Here is a 22960-nt window from a genome sequence, read left to right on the forward strand (position 1 = left end):
ATAGAAATAGAAATGCACATTGTAGTGGACTGAAATAAATGCATAAGATGACACTGTGTTAGCCCATAGGAGACCGTAGCGGGGTGCGGAGTGATAATGGCACTCTGGATCATTACACTTGCACAGAAGTTTTTCAGTGTTGTGCCACCACTGGTTTACAAGGGGTTGATATATACCCCTACTCCTGTCTCTCTGTATATTACCTGGGCAGTTTAACTATTTCAAGCTCCACCACTTTTAGCCGGTCCATAACAGGGGTCAGTTTATATTTCATTTCCAATTTTCTTGTTTGGTTCTTGTTCTTAAATGTGTACGGTAGGTCTGGTCTAGATTATCACTATGCCAAAAGCCGGGGGTAACTTTCAGCCAGGTGTGATAAAAAAAGAAAACCCCTCTGAGGTCCCTAATCTGATTACCAGTTTCCCACTATTTTATAAGACCTATTATAAAGACAACTTACAATCCGAAGTATTATACTGTGTAAGGCTAGGGCTACACTGCGCCATATAGGGTACAACTATACTGAAACATGCGGTGTACGCCAGTCATGGCACAGTAATGTTGCACAACATATTTTCCACTTCATCACCACGACGGCTACAAGGAGATTGACCCCTGACCTCTGTAGGGGCAGGAACAGAGAGAGGGTTTAAATCCCCCCCTCCCACTACCAGCACAAGTGTTTCCTGTCCCTACAGAGGACAGGGGCAGAGAGAGTCTCCCTGCGGGGAGATGAAGATGAAAGCGGAACTTCCTGACACCTACCGGGTGTTCCCCCTGCCCTCCTGCGGTCTTCGTACTAACGCTGGGCAGGGGCGAAGGAGGGAGGCCTCGCTCCATTATTATATGTGAGCCTGCTCCCGGTCGCGATCTCCCGCCGGGCCTGTTTGGCTATCGCCGGGTGCGCGCCTAAGCGCTTCAGGATAACGGCCGTCGTCACTTCCGGGTGCCGGGGGAAGTGACGTCATTCAGAAGCGTCTCCGAGTCAAATTTTCGCGCGCAGCAGCGCCGAATGTCTCAGTGTACCGGCGTACATCGGAGCCAGCGTGCAGTCATGTCGGCTGAACCCCGCTCCCCTGGAGACCCTTCTGTGCCGCCTGTAGTAAGTCCCCTGTGGGGAAGCGCTTCTTCCTTACCCTGTTACTTGTCTATACACTGTACCAGGTTGCTTGTTCCTCCTCCTCCACATCTCTGGCTTGGGGCTCCTGCTGTTAGCATGTGTACTTACCATAGCTAATAAGGGTTGTTCTCCCCAGGTCACTAAGGAGGCTCAGAAAAAGATCAAAAAACAGTCCAAATGTGTGTCCTGCCTCAAACGGCTACCGGACGACTACCGTAAAAAGCTTTGTAAGGACTGCATATCTAATGTGATCGCCGAGGAACAGCCTTCTTTCCTTAAAGATCTAAGGTCCATGATCCATGAGGAAGTTAAAACCTCCTTATCCCAGATGCCTCTATCTAGGGATGCACCCCCTTCAAAAAGACATAGGGGCCCTTCCCCTTCCCTATCTGATCCAGAGATTATAGAGGAGGAGGCCTCGTCCTCCAGAACACGGGAGGACGAGGCGGTCTCCTCTGATCTTGAGACTTCAGAATCAGATCAAAGATTCTGCTTCTCCTTGGACGAGATGCCAGACCTGCTAAGGGCAGTCCGGGCCACTATGGGGGTCGAAGAAACCCCTAAAGCACACTCAGTCCAGGATGAGATGTTTGGGAGACTCAGGGTTAAAAAAACCCGGGTGTTCCCAATCAATGAGAACATACGGGATATGGTGCTGGACGAGTGGTCCAACCCAGAAAAGAGGTTGGGGGTGTCCAGGTCCTTTAAAAACCGGCTGTTGTTTGACACGGACGAAGTTAAAATCTTCAGTGAAACACCGAAAATCGATATTCAGGTCGCAAAGGTCAATAAAAAGACTGCCTTGCCCTTTGAAGACACCTCTCAACTGCGTGATCCCATGGACAGGAAGGCAGATAGCCTCTTAAAAAAATCATGGGAAGCAGCGATGCTTATCTTAAAAACAAACATCGCAGCTACCTCAGTTGCAAGATCCATGAAACTGTGGCTAGAGGAACTGGAATCTCGTATCAGAGATAATACTCCTAGGGATGAGATCTTGAGATCCCTCCCCCTGTTAAAATCCGCCACAGCATTTATGGCTGACGCCTCAGCGGAATCGGTCAGATTCGCTGCAAAGGACGCGGGACTCTCCAATGCGGCCCGTCGCGCCCTATGGATGAAAAGCTGGTCGGGCGACAACACATCAAAGATGAAGCTTTGCTCCATCCCGTTCTCAGGGGAATACGTCTTTGGCCCTGTCCTAGACCGTATCCTGGAGAAAGCGGCTGACAAGAAAAAGGGATTCCCAGAAGAGAGACCCTACAAAAGGAAATATCCCTTTCGGGCCCCCACTAGCCAGAACAATCCCTTTAAGGGTAAAGGGAAGTCAGGACGCTGGAGTTACCCCAAAGGGGGCAGGGGTAGGAATAACCCCTCCTCCTCCCAGAGTAAACCCTCGGATAAACAATGACGTCAGAGTGGGGGGGAGATTGAAGAATTTTCGGACTCCTTGGGAGTCCATTACCCCGAACCCTTGGGTCCGGGACATCATAAGATCCGGGTACCGGATCGAACTCTCTTCATCTCCCCCAAACCGCTTCATTGTTACCAACCCACATTCCCCCAAAGTACGCGGAAAGATTCTGGAAGGAATTCAAAGCCTTCTGGCAACGGACGTAATAGTACAAGTCCCGCCAACACAGCAAAAACAAGGTTTCTATTCAAACCTGTTTTTGGTAGAGAAAAAAGAAGGCTCTTTCCGTACAATCATAAATCTGAAAGCCCTGAACAAATTTGTCATCTATCGAAAGTTCAGGATGGAATCCCTGAAATCCCTGATTCCGTTGATCAAGAGGAATGCCCTGATGTGCTCAGTAGACCTTCAGGACGCATACTATCACGTCCCAATTCATGCAGAGTCACAAAGGTTCTTGAGGTTCGCCATCCAGGACCACAAGAGGGTAACCCGTCACTACCAGTTTACGGCCCTTCCCTTTGGGATATCATCTGCACCCAGAGTGTTTACAAAGCTGGTAGTCGAGATGATGGCCTTCTTGAGACACAAAGGACTGGTGATCATACCGTACCTGGACGATTTCCTCCTAATTGGCAATTCAGAGAAAGAACTCAGAACAGACCTACAAACCTTTCTGTCTCTCGTTCAGGATCTGGGTTGGTTGGTGAACTTGAAGAAATCAACCTGGTGCCCTCCAGCACTATCCAGTTCCTGGGTGTTATCCTGGATTCCCGAACACAACATACCTTCCTTCCGCCAGACAAGGTCAGAAACCTTCAATTAAAGGTCCGACGATTCCAGCACAGGAGGTCCTGTCCTATAAGAGAAGCTATGAGCCTCCTAGGTCTTCTCTCGTCCTGCATCACGTCCGTCCCATGGAGCCAGTCCCACTTCAGATCCCTCCAGTCGTGGATCCTCAGAGCTTGGAACAGACAGCAGGCCTCCTTGGATCAGAAGGTCCTGATCCCTCTGGCAGTAAAAACCTCCCTAGATTGGTGGAAAAACACAAGCAATCTGTCCTTGGGGGTCGTTTGGGAGAAAATCCCCTACATTCAGGTGCTTACAGACGCAAGCGAGAAAGGATGGGGAGCGAAAGTGGGAGACCGTTGGTGTCAAGGTTCCTGGACCCCAACTATCCGCTCTCAGTCCTCCAATTTCAGGGAACTAGAAGCAGTCTGGAAAGCCCTGAAAACCGCAGAGATACTTCTGAGGGGTCAACACGTAAAGATTCTTTCAGACAACACGACGACGGTGGCGTACCTATCTCACCAGGGAGGCACGAGATCGGAGAAACTGATGTCTATCACAAAGAAGATTTTCAACTGGGCAGAATCCCACGTGAATTCCATCTCCGCAATCCACTTAAAAGGGATACTGAACGTGGAAGCGGACTATCTCAGTCGCCAGTCGATAGACCAGACAGAATGGTCCTTGAATCCAGAAGTGTTCCAGCTACTGGCAGAAAGATGGGGCACTCCACAGGTGGATCTGTTCGCATCCAAAAGAAACGCAAAGGTACCGACGTTCTGTTCGTTAAACCCACGGGACTATCCCTGGGCGTTGGATGCGCTCACAATTCGTTGGGACTGGGATCTCAGTTATGCGTTCCCACCATTGCCTCTACTTCCCAGGATAATCCAGAAACTCTACCTAGAAGATACGACACTAATCCTGATAGCTCCCTATTGGCCGAAGAGGAGCTGGTTCCCTGCTCTAAGGAATCTATCAGTAGAGGACCCATGGCCTCTTCCTGCCAGGAGGGACCTGCTTCACCAAGGCCCAATACTACACCCAAACCCAAGCTTCCTCAAGTTGTCAGCTTGGATCCTGAGGTCCAGAAGTTGAGGTCACAGGGGCTTTCGGACCAAGTGATAACTACCCTTAAAGCGAGTAGGAAGAAAGTTACCTTCTCAATTTATCTAAAATTTGGAAGAGATTCTGTACATGGATGGGGAACCCGGCCCCAAACTTAGAGCCGCCCAATTTCTTGAAAATCTTGGACTTCCTCCAGCAGGGACTTGAACTAGGTCTCAGACCCTCTACCCTAAAGGTACAGGTCTCGGCACTAGCCTGCTTCTTTGATCGAGATATAGCCAGTCATCACTGGATCAGGAGATTCATGAAAGCTGCCTCCCGTCTACGCCCCTCTCTAAAATCTAGGATCCCCAGCTGGGACCTTAACGTGGTACTCACTGGCTTAACTCTCGCTCCATTTGAACCCCTATTTGATTGTTCCATCAAACATCTGTCGTTTAAAACTGCTTTCTTGGTGGCCATCACGTCCGCAAGAAGGATAGGCGAGATCCAAGCATTATCGATACAGGAACCCTATCTCCGTATCACCGATGATAGGATTATTCTTAAATTGGATCCGGGTTTCTTGCCTAAGGTAGTATCGGATTTCCACCGTAACCAGGAGATAGTCTTACCCTCCTTTTGCAATAATCCCTCTAACGATAGGGAATCTAACTTCCACTCTCTAGACGTAAGACGCTCTGTCTTACGGTATCTTGAAGTGTCAAAAGGTTTCCGTAGATCCAATAACCTGTTTGTCCTCTTCTCGGGGAAGAATAAGGGTCTAAAAGCCTCCAGATCCTCTCTAGCACGGTGGATAAAAGACTCCATTTCCATTTCTTACGAGTCCCAAGACCTGTCTTGCCCCTCAAATTTAAGAGCTCACTCTACCCGGGCCATGTCCTCCTCCCAGGCAGAACGGGCCGGAGCTTCCCTTGAAGACATTTGTAAAGCCGCTACGTGGTCTAACATCCACACCTTTACAAAACACTATAGGTTAGACCTATCTAGCTCAGACTTGTCTTTTGGACGGAAAGTCCTTCAGGCGGTCGTCCCCCCCTAAGCTATAATTTTTTATATCTCCTTGTAGCCGTCGTGGTGATGAAGTGGAAAGCCGGAATTAGACTTACCGGTAATTCAATTTCCACGAGATCACCACGACGGCACATATATTCCCTACCCTTCTTTTGCGTTACCTGGGAGGTTATGAAGGAATACCCTCTTGGTTTATTATGTTTTGTTCTCACCACTTTTTTCTGTCTCTGTAATTTTGGACACACTGGTGCTGGTGGTGGGAGGGGGGGATTTAAACCCTCTCTCTGTTCCTGCCCCTACAGAGGTCAGGGGTCAATCTCCTTGTAGCCGTCGTGGTGATCTCGTGGAAATTGAATTACCGGTAAGTCTAATTCCGGCTTTATAATGCTAGTCTATAGTCTAGTCCAGGGATGCCCAACCTGCGGCCCTGCAGCTGTTGCAAAACTACAACTCCAAGCATGTCTGTACAGCCTTCAGCTATCAGCCTATAGCAGGGCATGGTGAGTTTTACAACAGCTGGAAGGCCCCAGGTTGGGCATCCCTGGTCTAGTCTATATGCGACACGACTGGATGGTTTTTTGTGAGTGTAGTGTCGCAGTGTGACACCCTTCACTAGCATTATAAAACATGTCGTCGTGGAGCCCTAGCCTGAATTACAGCCAGGTCCATAAATATTGGGACACAGACACAATTCTAACATTTTTGGCTCTATACACCACCACCTCTCTTGTATTTCAAATCCATTGTGGTGGTATAAAGAGCCAAAAATGTTAGAATTGTGTTGATGTCCCAATATTTATGGGCCCGACTGTAGTACTTTTCTGGGGTAAGTACTTGTCTCATTTGCCACAAATTATTGTATTTATGTCTATGGTTCTAAAACATAGTGAGCCAGACGAGGGCAACCTGCTGTTCAGATTGGGTCTTGGCTGCCAGAGTCTTGGCAGAGACGGACAGCAATGGACTAATTTATCTAACTTCTTGTGGGCGTTCTGGCCATCCGCAGAGAATCAAATCAAGACGTTTTCCAGAGTCTTGACAGAAGCCATTAATGTGATTAGTGACTGAAGTACATTTTTATTTGTGGGGCTTTGATGTAATTAGACTTTGGGGCTATGTCTGGTGAGACTCAATGTCCCCTCTGTCTGGTGAATGAACCACCCATCACAAGGCAGTGTCCTCTTTTCATCCTGGTGTTGCTGATTTCAATCTAATGATGAAGGTCTCACTGTTCTGTAATGTATTTCTGCTCCTGACTGCGCCGCTGGAGATGGAAGTCATATTCATTCCAGATACCCCACCCAATGTGGTCAGATCTGCTGGCTTCCTTCTTCTGTGGTGGCTACCATGCTCCTGATCAGTTATTGCTAAGCAGCAGGAAGAGACGCTGGCTTAATTTCCTGTAGCACTCATCCCATTTATCAGGAATGGTGAGTCAGAATGTGTTGTGTTCTATCATGTTTGGTTTGTTCGTAATGTGATTTGCTGCAAACACCAGGAGCTGCTGTACCTGGAAGGGTTAATATTCAGAATGCCTTTTTGTTGAGCAGTACTGTGAGTGTCCTCTGTTAATTTGCTTTCGTCTTAAATTTTTACCAGCGACTGAATGCTGTGTGCACCTAGATACAGATGTAGTCGAGCCGAGTTTGTCATATTACAATGTACCCTCTACATGATCTTAACATAGAGTTAGCACAATGTGCAGGTGATGCAACCCCAAAGAGGGAGGAAACTCATTTAACTCTGTACACATAGATATTTAAGCACACCTTTCGTTTAGATTCTTATGGGCATGGCCCCCCCCCCTCCCCCTTTTTGTCTTGCTGCATGTTCGTAGTTTTTTTTTTTTTGGGCTGTTGGGGTACTTTCACACTAGCGTTTTTCTTTTCCGGCATGGAGTTCCGTTCCGTTTTGTCCTAATGCATTCTGAACGGCGAGCATTCCGTTCAGGATGCATTAGTTCAGTCCCTCTTACCTTTTTTATGGCCGGAGAAAATACCACGGCAATGCATTAATGCCGAATCCGGCCCGAAGTGTTCTGGCAAAACGGATCCGGTTTTGCGGTCTGCGCATGCACAGACCTTTTTAAAAATGAGAAAAGACAACCGGAAAGATGGATCCGGTATTGCAATGCATTTGTAAGACTGCTCCGCATCAGGATCCGTCTTGCAAATGCATCTGTTTGCGTCCGGATTGCCGCAGTTCCTCTGCCGCAAGTGTGAAAGTACCCTAACATGTTTTGTTACTTTGCAAGTTGCAAAACGCTGCGGAATATGTTGGCGCTATTGGAATTATGATAATTGACAATGATCAATACTCATCATATGTAAAGTGGATATAGCACATCTGTTCGGTTTTTTTAGACTGTAATTAGATTTTTATGCAGATGGTATTTTTGTATATGATGTTTCATTTTTCAGCTGTTTATTTTCTGTGTTTTCAAATCCAAATCCAAAATTTTATTGGCATTCAGTAATTTGAAGCCTTAGGGTGCCTACACACGATGCGGTTTACAAGCAGTTTTCCCATGCGGATTTAGTGCCGAAAAACCACAGCGTAATACTGTGCCAGCAGAGTGCACAGATCTCATGTACGCCTTGCTTTTTTTCTTAGCTGCGTAAATTGACATGCTGTGCAAATTTTTTTTTTTCTACAGCACGTCAGTAGTTTTTTTGTTTTTTTTTTGGGCCAGACCGCGATAAATAGTGTGGATTTATGTGCATTTTTTTGTGCGGTTTTGGTGCAGATTTTCTGCACATGAATCTGTGCAGGCATCCTTAAGGGGTCAGGATATAGTTAACAGCACTCCTGTTAAATGACTCATTGTGGGTACATACATCTGACAAGCTGAATATTTTTTTTTTTCTCGTTCTAACAGGATAAGTTTTTGTGGACGTTGGTCAGATGATTCTCCGCCTGGTTGTCACATGGTGTGTCATGAAGCAGAGAGAACACTGACAATATTATTTACATTTTGGAATAATTAGAGGCGTATAATGGAAGGCAATAACTCCATCCTCCAATTGCATAAACCTATTATGGAGCTGTGTTACGTCAGCTTCTATCTTCCTCGGGGTAATGTCAGGGGATTCACATACAAATGCTGTGTAACTCGAGACAAAGCTGGAGCATGCTTTGATAACTGTTTTCAAGTCAGGGAGGAGACGGAGCATGCACAGCACAGGGATCCACCTTATGGAAGCTTCATAGAGGCCTTAAGGAAAACTAACACACGGGACCTGCTCACAGAGCTCTACAAGCTCACTGCTGCTAAGGACAGATTGCTGGTTGATCTCCTCCACACATCCAAGACCACAAAATCTGGAATGGGTAATCAGGATGGTAAATTTCAGGACCTGGCTGGAGCTTCTCATTTCCTGGATGAATCCTCCATCCCAATTGATTTCCAAGAATCATTGACCGCCTCGGTGGAAAAAAAGACTCTCTCTTTAAAGGGAAAGAAAGGAAGGAGGTTTAGCCGAAGGAAAGAAAGTATAGAGGATTTTGTGAACAAAAAAATTAGGTGGAAAAGCACTCCCGAAGAAGGAATGGCACCAGGTAGAGAACGGACACCATCCATAAAGGTTTTTGTGGCAGACTCGATGGATAACATGGTACGTCCAAGACTCCAGTCTGTGGAGAACAAGGATATTTATGTGGCAGGGCTTTCTGCAAAAAACGCTCATGGAAGGCCCAGTGACAGTTCAGGGATTCTTGGTCTCGGGTCATTGGCTGGCAGTTCTCAATCTTTGTATGACAATGATGTTTTTGGAGACTTCTCTTTAATTACTCAAAAAAGTGGCCCAATGGGGGATTTGCAAGATGTTCTCAGGATGGTGCAGGAGCAACAGAAGGACTCTGAAGCCCACAGCGATTTACTAAGCAAAGACACACTGGAATACATTGACAGTGATGTGTCCTGCATGGAGAAAAATACTAGAACTGTTGTAGCCAAAGTTCAAGATCTCAGCCCTTGTGTGCAGAGAGTGGTGACTACCTATAGCTTCTCGGAGGATTCTTCTAAAGAAGGCAGATGTAAAGAGGTCACTGCTCTCCACTCTGCTGGGGCAAATGAGTTTATCTCTAAAGTCGATGTACTAAATCTTAATGAGACTCTCAAGAACGACAAAGAGGAAAGCTCTGAGAAACATACTAATGTGGAAACCAACATGTTTAAAACAGAGACTCGGCAAGTACATGGGTTTGTTAACAAGAGCCTTCTTAGGGTTCTTAAAAGTGATAATGTGGAGGAGACAGAGTATTGGCTAGGACAGCTTGACCACAATGGAGGACATGGCCCCAGCCTGGTGAAACCAGTAAAAAATTCCCAAGAATCAACTGCGTCTCAATTGAACAGTAAAGTGGACAAAACCATCACAACCCCCTCTGTAGACTTTGCCAAGCTCCGCCATTTCTTCCCATCAAGTAATAGTGTCAATAAAGAGGTGTCTCCTGTCCCGTCTCCATTTTCATCACAGCTACCCAGTCCTCAGCTTCATCATCGGATTCTTCCTTTGCCCACAAAGCCTTTTGAGGATGATCCTAGATCATGGGGAAGGCCTATAGGTGATTTTTCTTCGTTCCCTAGACTGGGAAGTAGAACCAAAGCATCTAGCCTTACTAACCTGGGGCCTGACTCTGGCATCACAGAGGATTTCAGACACAGACCAAAAGGAAATGGGAAATCGCTTAACTTGCATCTTGATCGACCTCCAGGTTAGTAGTTCTGTCTCCTCTTATTTACTCACTGTTTTTATAAAATGTCTTGCAGTGCACATCATGTAAAATATATAATGAATGATCTGCATGATCCCCTCAACCCTGATTATATGCATGACTTAGGCTGTTATGTACATTACTCTGCAGAATATTTTTACCTATTGCCTGGACATCAGATATTTGACTATTGAATATAATACTCTCACAGAGGAGATATGCGATTCACTAGCAGTTGCATGTAAGTTGTGTTGGATTCTTCTTTGTCAGAAGGCACACCCTTTTGCTGTCTAAAGCAGATATCTGATGTTGAATACTATATTTGCAGTGTTTATGTATTGGTCCCATTACAAGCAGGTTGACGGCTAAGGCTAATAGTCTTCTGTTGCTGAAATGTATATTGTCTTAAAACACATTTTGGTAAGATCCTGGTATATGTTTGATCTTATCTTTTATTTTGCAGTTAATGTTTTACGCAAACCTTTCATTGCATAACTCTTGCAACGTGAGTTCAAAGCCAGTAAGTGAAGGGTGACTAAAAGATGTTAATGAGAATAAGCAGTCAAGTGTTCGGATAATATTGAACTTGTGGAATTACAAAACAAAATTCTCATCATAGGATAGTCTCTATAAAAATGTCTGCAGAGCCTGTGAGGTTTGGCTCTGGGAAAACACTGCAGCGTTGCTGTGCTTTGCTCTGTGCTGCAGAGCTGGGCCAGGCTTTCAGCCTGTGATGAATGTGAACTATAGGTAAAGCGTACACTCCTCCTCAGAAGTGCATGGTAAAGGGGTGGACTAGTCTTAAAAAAAAAAAAAAATACATAATTTTCTGGTGGTTCCCTATCCTTTCAAATCTTGGAATCAGTGTTTTGCTGCACCTGATCACTGGCCGTGTTTACTGGCATCGCCACGGAGGCATAAAAACAGTGCAAAAGTCTATAACTTACCATATCCTTAGATTTATCATATTGGTGTCTTATGTTGCAGCCGTGCTCAGAAGTGACTACTACCTCTGCACCCCTATAGTTTATCACTCTGGTAAAGCTACTTGCAGTGGCGTAACTAGCAAGGACTGGGTCCCGCAGCAAATTTTTGAACAGGCAGCAGCAGCTTCTTCACAACCCCCTCCTCCCATGGCTAGTCAAGATTACTCTCTCAGACCAGGCCCAGCAGCCACTCAGTCCATTTCCTGCAGTCACTGTATATAATATCATTGCACTTACTGTGAAGGGGGCCTTGACAACAATAACATCTTTCAGTCCTCCTTCTGAGTGGGTCCCTTCTGAATTTGGGCCCAAAAGCAGCCACTTCCCCTGCTTTCACCTATAGATACGCCCCTGTATATTTGTATATAAAAATCTAGGGGAAGATTTATCTTAGACCAGCATTTTGAGCCTCCTCATAAATAAGGTACAGTCCGTGCACCTAAATTGAAATCTACTGCAACTTGGACCTTCTGTGGGGGTTTTTTGTTTTGTTTTTTTTATGCCAGAAAAGTGGCATAAACAAAGATAAATATGCTGGACCCCCTCCCCCGTTTTGGATAGTGGCGACTGCAGCATAGAAATGCCACACTTTTTGCAACTTTTTTTTATTCCAGACTCTAGTGCTGTAATTAGTATTGGAAGTTTCTAATATTGGAGGATGAGAGGAACGAGAAAATCATCCTCTTGTTTTTTTTTTTTACCTTTGGGCAGATTAACCACTTCAGCCCCGCTAGGTGAAACCCCCTTCATGACCAGAGCACTTTTTACACTTCGGCACTACACTACTTTCACCGTTTATCGCTCGGTCATGCAACTTACCATACAAATGAATTTTACCTCCTTTTCTTCTCACTAATAGAGCTTTCATTTGGTGGTATTTTATTGCTGCTGGCATTTTTACTTTTTTTGTTATTAATCAAAATGTAACGATTTTTTTGCAAAAAAATGACATTTTTCACTTTCAGCTGTAAAGTTTTGCAAAAAAAACGACATCCATATATAAATTTTTCGCCAAATTTATTGTTCTACATGTCTTTGATAAAAAAAAATGTTTAGGCAAAAAAAAAAAATGGTTTGGGTAAAAGTTATAGCATTTACAAACTATGGTGCAAAAATGTGAATTTCCGCTTTTTGAAACAGCTCTGACTTTCTGAGCACCTGTCATGATTCCTGAGGTTCTACAATGCCCAAACAGTAGAAAACCCCCACAAATGACCCCATTTCGGAAAGTAGACACCCTAAGGTATTCGCTGATGGGCATAGTGAGTTCATAGAACTTTTTATTTTTTGTCACAAGTTAGCGGAAAATGATGATGATTTTATTTTTTTTATTTTTTCTTACAAAGTCTCATATTCCACTAACTTGCGACAAAAAATAAAAAATTATAGGAACTCACCATGCCCCTCACAGAATACCTTGGGGTGTCTTCTTTCCAAAATGGGGTCACTTGTGGGGTAATTATACTGCCCTGGCAATTTAGGGGCCCAAATGTGTGAGAAGAACTTTGCAATCAAAATGTGTAAAAAATGACTGGTGAAATCCAAAAGGTGCACTTTGGAATGTGTGCCCCTTTGCCCACCTTGGCAGCAAAAAAGTGTGACACATCTGGTATCGCCGTACTCAGGAGAAGTTGGGGAATGTGTTTTGGGGTGTCATTTTACATATACCCATGCTGGGTGAGAAAAATATCTTGGTCAAATGCCAACTTTGTATAAAAAAATGGGAAAAGTTGTCTTTTGCCAAGATATTTCTCTCATCCAGCATGGGTATATGTAAAATGACACCCCAAAACACATTCCCCAACTTCTCCTGAGTACGGCGATACCAGATGTGTCACACTTTTTTGCTGCCAAGGTGGGCAAAGGGGCACATATTCCAAAGTGCACCTTTCAGATTTTGCAGGCCATTTTTTACACATTTTGATTGCAAGGTACTTCTCACACATTTGGGCCCCTAAATTGCCGGGGCAGTATAACTACCCCACAAATGACCCCATTTTGGAAAGAAGACACCCCAAGGTATTCCGTGAGGGGCATGGCGAGTTCCTAGAATTTTTTATTTTTTGTCGCAAGTTAGTGGCATATGAGACTTTGTAAGGAAAAAAGAAAAAAAAAGAAAAATCATCATTTTCCGCTAACTTGTGACAAAAAATAAAAAATTCTAGGAACTCGCCGTGCCCCTCACGGAATACCTTGGGGTGTCTTCTTTCCAAAATGGGGTCACTTGTGGCGTAGTTATACTGCCCTGGCAATTTAGGGGCCCAAATGTGTAAGAAGTACCTTGCAATCAAAATGTGTAAAAAAATGGCCTGCGAAATCCGAAAGGTGCACTTTGGAATATGTGCCCCTTTGCCCACCTTGGCTGCAAAAAAGTGTCACACATGTGGTATCGCCGTACTCAGGAGAAGTTGGGCAATGTGTTTTGGGGGGTCATTTTACATATACCCATGCTGGGTGAGAGAAATATCTTGGCAAAAGATAACTTTTCCCATTTTTTTATACAAAGTTAGCATTTGACCAAGATATTTTTCTCACCCAGCATGGGTATATGTAAAATGACACCCCAAAACACATTCCCCAACTTCTCCTGAGTACGGCGATACCAGATGTGTGACACTTTTTTGCAGCCTAGATGCGCAAAGGTGCCCAAATTCCTTTTAGGAGGGCATTTTTAGACATTTGGATCCCAGACTTCTTCTCACACTTTCGGGCCCCTAAAAAGCCAGGGCAGTATAAATACCCCACATGTGACCCCACTTTGGAAAGAAGACACCCCAAGGTATTCAATGAGGGGCATGGCGAGTTCCTAGAATTTTTTATTTTTTTTGCATAAGTTAGCGGATATTGATTTTTTTTTTTTTTGTTTTTTTCTCACAAAGTCTCACTTTCCGCTAACTTAGGACAAAAATTTCAATCTTTCATGGACTCAATATGCCCCTCACGGAATACCTTGGGGTGTCTTCTTTCCGAAATGGGGTCACATGTGGGGTATTTATACTGCCCTGGCTTTTTAGGGGCCCTAAAGCGTGAGAAGAAGTCTGGAATATAAATGTCTAAAAATGTTTACGCATTTGGATTCCGTGAGGGGTATGGTGCGTCCATGTGAGATTTTATTTTTTGACACAAGTTAGTGGAATATGAGACTTTGTAAGAAAAAACAAAAACAAAAACAAACAAAAAATTTCCGCTAACTTGTGCCAAAAAAAATGTCTGAATGGAGCCTTACCAGGGGGGGTGATCAATGACAGGGGGGTGATCACCCATATAGACTCCCTGATCACCCCCCTGTCATTGATCACCCCCCTGTAAGGCTCCATTCAGACGTCCGTATAATTTTTACGGATCCATGGATCGGATCCGCAAAACACATGCGGACGTCTGAATGGAGCCTTACAGGGGGGTTATCAATGACAGGGGGTGATCAGGGTGATCACCCCCCTGTCACTGATCACCCCCCCTGTAAGGCTCCATTCAGACATCCGCATGATTTTTACGGATCCATGGATACATGGATCGGATCCACAAAACACATGCGGACGTCTGAATGGAGCCTTACAGGGGGGTTATCAATGACAGGGGGTGATCAGGGTGATCACCCCCCTGTCAATGATCACCCCCCCTGTAAGGTTCCATTCAGACATCCGCATGATTTTTTACGGATCCATGGATACATGGATCGGATCCACAAAATACATGCGGACGTCTGAATGGAGCCTTACAGGGGGGTTATCAATGACAGGGGGTGATCAGGGTGATCACCCCCCTGTCACTGATCACCCCCCCTGTAAGGCTCCATTCAGACATCCGCATGATTTTTTACGGATACATGGATACATGGATCGGATCCACAAAACACATGCTGACGTCTGAATGGAGCCTTACAGGGGGGTGATCAATGACAGGGGGTGATCAGGGTGATCACCCCCCTGTCACTGATCACCCCCCCTGTAAGGTTCCATTCAGACATCCGCATGATTTTTACGGATCCATGGATAGGATCCACAAAACACATGCGGACGTCTGAATGGAGCCTTACAGGGGGGTGATCAATGACAGGGGGGTGATCAGGGAGTGTATATGGGTGATCACCCGCCTGTCATTGATCACCCCCTGTAAGGCTCCATTCAGACGTCCGCAGGTGTTTTGCGGATCCGATCCGTAAAAATCATGCGGACGTCTGAATGGAGCCTTACAGGGGGGTGATCAATGACAGGGTGGTGATCAATGACTGGGGGTGATCAGGGAGTGTATATGGGTGATCACCCGCCTGTCATTGATCACCCCCCTGTAAGGCTCCATTCAGACGTCCGTATGCTTTTTGCGGATCCGATCCATGTATCCGTGGATCCGTAAAAATCATACGGACGTCTGAACGGAGCCTGACAGGGGGGTGATCAATGACAGGGCGGTGATCAATGACAGGGGGGTGATCAGGGAGTTTATATGGGGTGATCATGGGTGATCAGGGGTTTATAAGGGGTTAATAAGTGACGGGGGGGGGGGGTGTAGTGTAGTGTGGTGTTTGGTGCGACTGTACTGACCTACCTGAGTCCTCTGGTGGTCGATCCTAACAAAAGGAACCACCAGAGGACCAGGTAGGAGGTATATTAGACGCTGTTATGAAAACAGCGTCTAATATACCTGTTAGGGGTTAAAAAATTCGGATCTCCAGCCTGCCAGCGAGTGATCGCCGCTGGCAGGCTGGAGATCCACTCGCTTACCTTCCGTTCCTGTGAGCGCCCGCGCCTGTGTGCGCGCGTTCACAGGAAATCTCGCGTCTCGCGAGATGACGCGTATATGCGTCCAGGAGGAGTAAAGCAACCACCTCCCGGACGCATGTCTGCGTACAGCGGTCGGGAGGTGGTTAAAGGACTAATTTATTAAATTTGCCAGAAGAAAAGCTCTCTATTGTAAAAGACATGTCTCATTTTACATCTTAACCTTCTAACTTGTAACCATACTCTTCAAGGGGTGAGTCCATACAACTGGCACCATTATAAAAAAAAAAAAATACAATTTGTGTGTATATACTGGTTTATAATATACATGAATAGTTACATAGTTGATATGGTTGAAAAAATACATAAGTCCATCAAGTTCAAGGGATAGGTGGGGACGCAAATCCCAGAAGGAAGTTAGACTCAGATTTCTACACGTTTTTATAAGCATTAATGTTGTTTACTTTTACTTTTAAGAAATCATCTAAACCCTTTTTAAAACTGTCCACTGTTCCTTCTGTGACCACGTCCTGAGGAAGTCTATTCCATAGATTGAAGCCTCTTTCACACCGGCGTTGCGGGAAAAGGTGCGGGTGCGTTGTGGGAACATGCGCGATTTTTCCGCGTGAGTGCAAAACATTGTAATGCGTTTTGCACGCGCGTGAGAAAAATCGGCATGTTTGGTACCCGAACTTCTTCACAGAAGTTCGGGCTGGGATCGGTGTTCTGTAGATTGTATTATTTTCCCTTCTAACATGGTTATAAGGGAAAATAATAGCATTCTGAATACAGAATGCATAGTATAATAGCGCTGGAGGGGTTAAAAAAAATAAATAAAAAATATTTAACTCGCCTTAATCCACTTGATTGCGCAGCCCGGCTTCTCTTTTGTCTTCTTCTTTGCTGTGTGCAGGAAAAGGACCTGTGGTCCGTCGCATGATCTTTTACCATGGTGATGTCACCACAGGTCCATTTCCTGCACACAGCAAAGAAGAAGACAGAAGAGAAGTTGGTGAGCTGTGAAGAGACCGCATCACTCTCTGGGAGTTGGACCCACACTTATCTGATATTGATAACCTATCCTGAGGATAGGCTAGCAATATATAATTCCTGGATAACCCCTTAGGGGGGCACTTATGTTTTGATTGCTTATAGAAGCATTTGGAGAGAAAAAAGTCCTGTCAAATTCCAGCAGACAAAATGTAATGCCACATACTGTTGGCATACAGTGATATGGCATAAATACTTGTGTCACTGGATCGCTATCAGATAGCTTTAATATTGAGCAACAAGTGGGGTAGATGAGTTGCTAATGAGCCATGGGGTCAACGCAAATTTTAAGCAAAAAATAAATATACAGTGTCCGTTCACCAAAACTCAATCTAAAGTATAAGGCGTCTTTCACACGAGCGAGTTTTCTGTCTGGATGTGATGCGTGCAGTGAACGCTTAGCATCCGGACTTAATCCTGACCCATTTATCTCAATAGGTCTGTTCACATGAGCATCCTTCTTCACGAATCATGTCTGCTTTAAAGAAAAATCGCAGCATGCTCTACATTTTGCATTTTTTCACGCAGCCCTGGCCCTATAGAAGTGAATGGGGCAGACATGGATGCAATGCGTTTTTCACTGATGGTTGCTAGGTGATGAAGATTGTTATTCTTCAGTTTTTCTTCAAACCTTATTGCATCTGTGCAGAAAAATGTGTTTACTGAACCCAATCACGTTTTGCGTGCAAAACCATCAGTTTTTACCTGAACAGATCATGACAGAATCCTGATCGCTCGTGTGAAAGAGGCCTTAGGTGAGAATCACCCTAGTGCCTTTAAAATAAAAAAAAGATAAGTCCATGATTCTTTTTTCAGGCTGTTTGGTATTTGACCAAGTAATTGTCATTGTGACAGACTGCTAATCCATTCATATCAGTATATTGAACTATAGACTTGTACAGTGGTACTTGCAAGTTTGTGAACTGCTCAGTATTTTCAATATTTCTTCATAAATTTTACCTAAAACTACATCAGATTTTCAGAGGTTCTAAAAGTAGATAAAGATGGCAAACCAAACAAGTTAAAATATAAAATGTAGTCATTTATTTGTTGTGGAAAATGTATCCAATATCACATGTTTGTGAGCAGCTAAAGTATGTGAACCTTTAGGATTGGCAAATATTTCATATTCAAATTTAGTTGGGTGTTTTCAGTCAATGAGATGACAATCGGGTGTGAGTGGTTGATCTGTTTTATTTGAATAACATTATCAAAGTTTGATCTTTATAACACTTGTGGAAGTGTATCATGGAACAAACAAAGGAGATTTCTGAGGACCTCAGAAGAAGAGTTGTTGATGCTCATTAGACTAGAAAAGGTTACAAAACCACTTCTAAAGAGTTTGGACTCCATCTATCTACAGTTAGACAAGTTAGACAGATTTTTATACAAATGAAATAAATTAAAGACCATTGTTGCTTCTTCCCAGGAGTGGTCAACCAACAAAGAGCATGCCAAGAACAAGCTGTTTAATAGTCAGCAAGGTAACAAAAGAACCTAAGGTAACCTCTAAGCAACTAAACAGATTTTTCATATTACCTAATGTAAATTTGCATCAGGAGGACTCTGAAGAACCATGGTGTACATAACAGGATTTCAAGAAGAAAGTCCACTGCTCTCCAAAAAGAACATTGCTGCCCATCTGAAGTTTGCCAAAGATCACCTGGACAAGCCAGACAACTATTAGAACAATTTTTTGTGGCTGGATGGGACCAAGATAGAAATTTCTAATATAAATGAGAGGCGTTAAAGAAATCTAATCACTGCATTCCATCATAAAAACCTCATCCCATCTGTAAACATGGTGGTGGTAGTATCGTGGTATGGGCTTGTTTTGCTGCATCTGGGCAAAGACTGCTTGCCATTATTGATGGAGTAAGGAATTCTAAATTAAACCAGTAAATTCTGAAGGAAAATGCCAGGACATCTGTCCGTGACCTGAATTTAAAGAGAACGTGGGTCATGCAGCAAAACAACCCAAAGCACACAAGTGATTCTACTAAAGAAGAATAAAGTTAGGCTACTTTCACACTGGCATTTTGAATTCCTGTTTCAGGGCAATCGCAAACTAGTTCGAAACTGATCAGTTCAGCCCCAATGCATTCTGAATGGATAAGGATCCGTTCAGAATGCATCAGTTTGGCTCCGTTCCGCCTCCATTCCGCTCTGGATGCGAACACCAAAACGCTGCTTGCCTGGCAATGTGGAGCCAAACGAATCCGTCCTGACTTACAATGTAAGTCAATGTGGACAGATCCGTTTTCACTGACAAAATATGGTGCAATTGAGAGCGGATCCGTCCTGACTTGCATTAAAAGTCAATGGGGGACGGATCCGTTTTTTAAAGAAAAATGCTAACTGATCCGTTCTGAACGGATACAAGCGTTTGCATTATAGGTGCGGATCCGTCTGTGCAGAAACCAGACTGATCCGCACCTAATGAAGGTGTGAAAGTAGCCTTAAACATTTTGGAATGGGCAAGTCAAAGTCCTGCGCTTTATCCAATAGAAATGTTGTGTAAGGACCTGAAGTGAGTAGTTCTTGGAAGGAAACCCTCAAACATAAGATTAATTTTTATTTTTTACAGAGGAATATAGCTTAAAGGATTTCTACCACTTCGGTGTCACATATTTAGGCTGTCAGACACTAGCGATCCGCTAGTGTCTGCTCTGCCCAACCATCCTAATATAATTGCTTTTGGGGCAGCCGTTTTGCTAAAAAAAGAACTTTTATTAATATGCTAATGAGCCTCTAGGTGCTATGGGGGCGTCATTAGCACCTAGAGGCTCCGTCTACCTTCAGAAACTGCCGCCGCCCAGCGCGTCCCTCCAGCCCGCCCATCTCCTCCTGAATGCGATCCTCCTTGTGAGCGCCTGTATTCGGCGCATGCGCAGTGAATGTCTGACAGCTTCCCTGCTCAGACATCTCCACTGCGCCTGTTCCTCGGAGCACTATGGCGTCATCGCGCAGGCGCAGTGGAGATGTCTGAGCAAGGAAGCGGTCAGACATTCACTGCGCATGCGCAGAATACATACGCTCACAAGGAGGATCGCATTCAGGAGGAGATGGGCGGGCTGGAGGGAAGCGCTGGGCGGCGGCAGTTTCTGAAGGTAGACGGAGCCTCTAGGTGCTAATGACGCCCCCATAGCACCTAGAGGCTCATTAGCATATTAATAAAAATTTTTTTTTTTTAGCAAAACGGCTGCCCCAAAAGCAATTATATTAGGATGGTTGGGCAGAGCAGACACTAGCGGATCGCTAGTGTCTGACAGCTAAATATGTGACACCGAAGTGGTAGAAACCCTTTTAATTCCTCCAAACCGATGTACAGGACTAATCAACAATTGCTGGAAACATTAGTTGCTGTTGCTGCTTCACAAGGGAGTCACACCAGATACTGAAAGCAAAGTATCAGATACTTTTGTCACCCACAGACGTGATATTGGATAATTTTTCTCAAAAAATAAATGTCTTATTATTTTTTTACCTTTTTGTTTGATATTCTCTTTTTCTACTTTTAGGAATGTTATGTAGTTTTAGGCCAGTTTTATGGAGAAATATAGACAAGGATTCACAAACTTTAAAGCACCACTGTATTATTGCTGTTTTTCAATATAATATCCCCCGAATCCTGACAGAGGCCTCTCATCCAGTAAATCCAGTTCTCTTTGCTCTGCATTGATGAGGAGCAATCGCCCCGAAACAGTTGTCTGCCAATGAGGTGTTGGCTTAGCTATTAACCAATGTCATGTCTCCAGGCATGTTTCAAAGGTCGAACATTGACTTATAGATAGCTACTTTATATCTGGTGACATTAGAGGCAGAGCTTGCTAAGAGCGGATTTGCATACCCTCTTCCCAGAATTCCAGAGGAGCATAGCCTGGCCTATAAGACTCCTCGTGCCAATTGAGGTTAGTATCCCTGATCCCTCTGCAATATAAATGAGCTTCCTCCCTCAACTACTGGGTAACATAATATAAATGTCGGCCACAATTACTTTCTGCTTTTTATAAATATTTTATCGCAAGTCTCCTTTTTCTTTTATTGCTCACTATAGCAGAATGTATGTCCTCTAAAGTTTGCAGCACTTAACTGTAACACCAGATCTCTTGGATTTCGACCTGAAGTGTTTTATTACAGGATGTTGATGGATTATGGAAGAGGAGGGCCATTGATTTGGAAAATTTGGGTAGACATTAAACATTATCCCAGGGTCAAATACATCAGGGAGAGGTCACTTCTGATGACATGAAGCTTACAAATGTTGTAAATATGCATTAGGGAAATGTTATCCTTGCTGAGAAGTACTGTAGCATTTTGCAAAAGACAACTTGATAGACCACTGTGTCTACTACTGAATTGTTCCAATCTTACTGCAGCAAAGGGGTGGCAAAAAAAAATAGAGTAACAACTCAAGGCCGAACTTTTAGACCTGCGATAAATTTAGCACAAATTTCAGCAATGCAGACTACTGTAAAACTGACTTCAAAAATGTTCCTTATGATAAATCTTCCCTTTTTAAAAGAGCTATTTAATTATTGACCAAGAATATGCAGCCTCGCAAAAAATGCCTCTTCTCTACCCATCTGCTATATGTGGGACTTTTTTTAATGCATTTTCACAGCAGATTTTTGCACATCTGTAGCAATCTGAGCTGAAAATCTGCAACTAAAATTGACAATGATGGAGATTTAAAAAATCTGCACCAATGGTTAGCCTCCGTGGGAAAGTTGTCAGCATGTGGATAAGATTTTGCTAATCTAATTCACCTGCCTAGTGCTGTAAAACCATGCCAATTTTGCAGTTAGTCCTCCATGAATGGACCTACTCAGAATGAGTGCCATAACGTGTCATCCCTGTGTTCATGTTCATGTGACAGTAGCTTCCTCAGTCTCTGCATGATGGATATCTAACGAGTAGATTTACAAAATAGATTGCTTTACTTGTCTTTTACTGACCTTAAGGCCTCATTCACACGACCATTGTGTGTTTTGCGGTCCGCAAAACTGACGAGAATAGGACAGGTTATATATTTTTTTTTGTGGACCACAGAACGGAGCGACGGATCCGGACAGCACACTGAGTGCTGTCTGCATCTTTTGCGGCCCCATTGAAGTGAATGGGTCCACATCCAAGCTGCAAAATCTGCGGCTCGGATGTGGACCAAAAACAACGGTCGTGTGCATGAGGCCTAAGTGTTTTTCTCCTATCGCCCATGTTGGCTCCAGGCTCCACCTCAAATTATAAGAAAATGGCAAATAAAAACTGAAATTCCCACCTTTTCCTCAGTGATTTCCTTTACTTGGTAGAGTAGACCTTTTGATTCTAGGTGCTAACCAGGGGGTGAGGCAGAGTAGTTTCTCTCTGGCTATAATTTTCTATTCCACTGCTGCCTGCCAGTCTCGGGTGCAAGATACAGGAAGTTCCTCCTGCTGCCCTACACTGAAACTATTGTTGGTGCATGAGGTGGTCCCTCCATAGATGTTATACCCAGTGGGTGAGAACCCGCCTTCCCACATGACCAACGAATGGTGAGGAGAGACTTTCCCGAGGGGTGTAACAATTGCTATCTCAGAGGACAATTGGAACCACAAGGTAATCAGGAACAAGTGTGAACCCACTGGACTGATCTCCAGGTGACACAATACACTCAGTGGATGCTGGGAGGCCAGAGGCTGTTCAAAGGGAAGCATAATCGGGGTACAAAGGCAGAAGTCAGGGCAGGCGGCAATCAGACAAAGTCCATAAACGTAGACAAGGGTCAGGGCTGGTGGCAATCAGGAAAAGTCTATAAAACGTAATCTAAAGTCCGGTACATAGAATGACAAGGAAACTAGACTAGATAGGAACCTACTTGCTCAGGCTCCTCCCAGGAGGCACCTTCAAATACACATTGCAGACCAGCCATAGGCTGGGGAAGATGGAAGACATGTGCATGCTGTCTCACAAAAGGTGGAGAGACACACCAGTGCACGCCCTAACAAACAGTACAGGACTCTGAGCGCAAGCTCTACTCAGAGCGGAATGGAGTATGCCAGAGACTTCATAGCTCCACCCATTCCAGCAAGGAAAGAAGAGCCGGTGT

The sequence above is a fragment of the Bufo gargarizans genome, chromosome 11, assembly GCF_014858855.1.
Source record: "Bufo gargarizans isolate SCDJY-AF-19 chromosome 11, ASM1485885v1, whole genome shotgun sequence".
Lineage (NCBI taxonomy): Eukaryota > Metazoa > Chordata > Amphibia > Anura > Bufonidae > Bufo > Bufo gargarizans.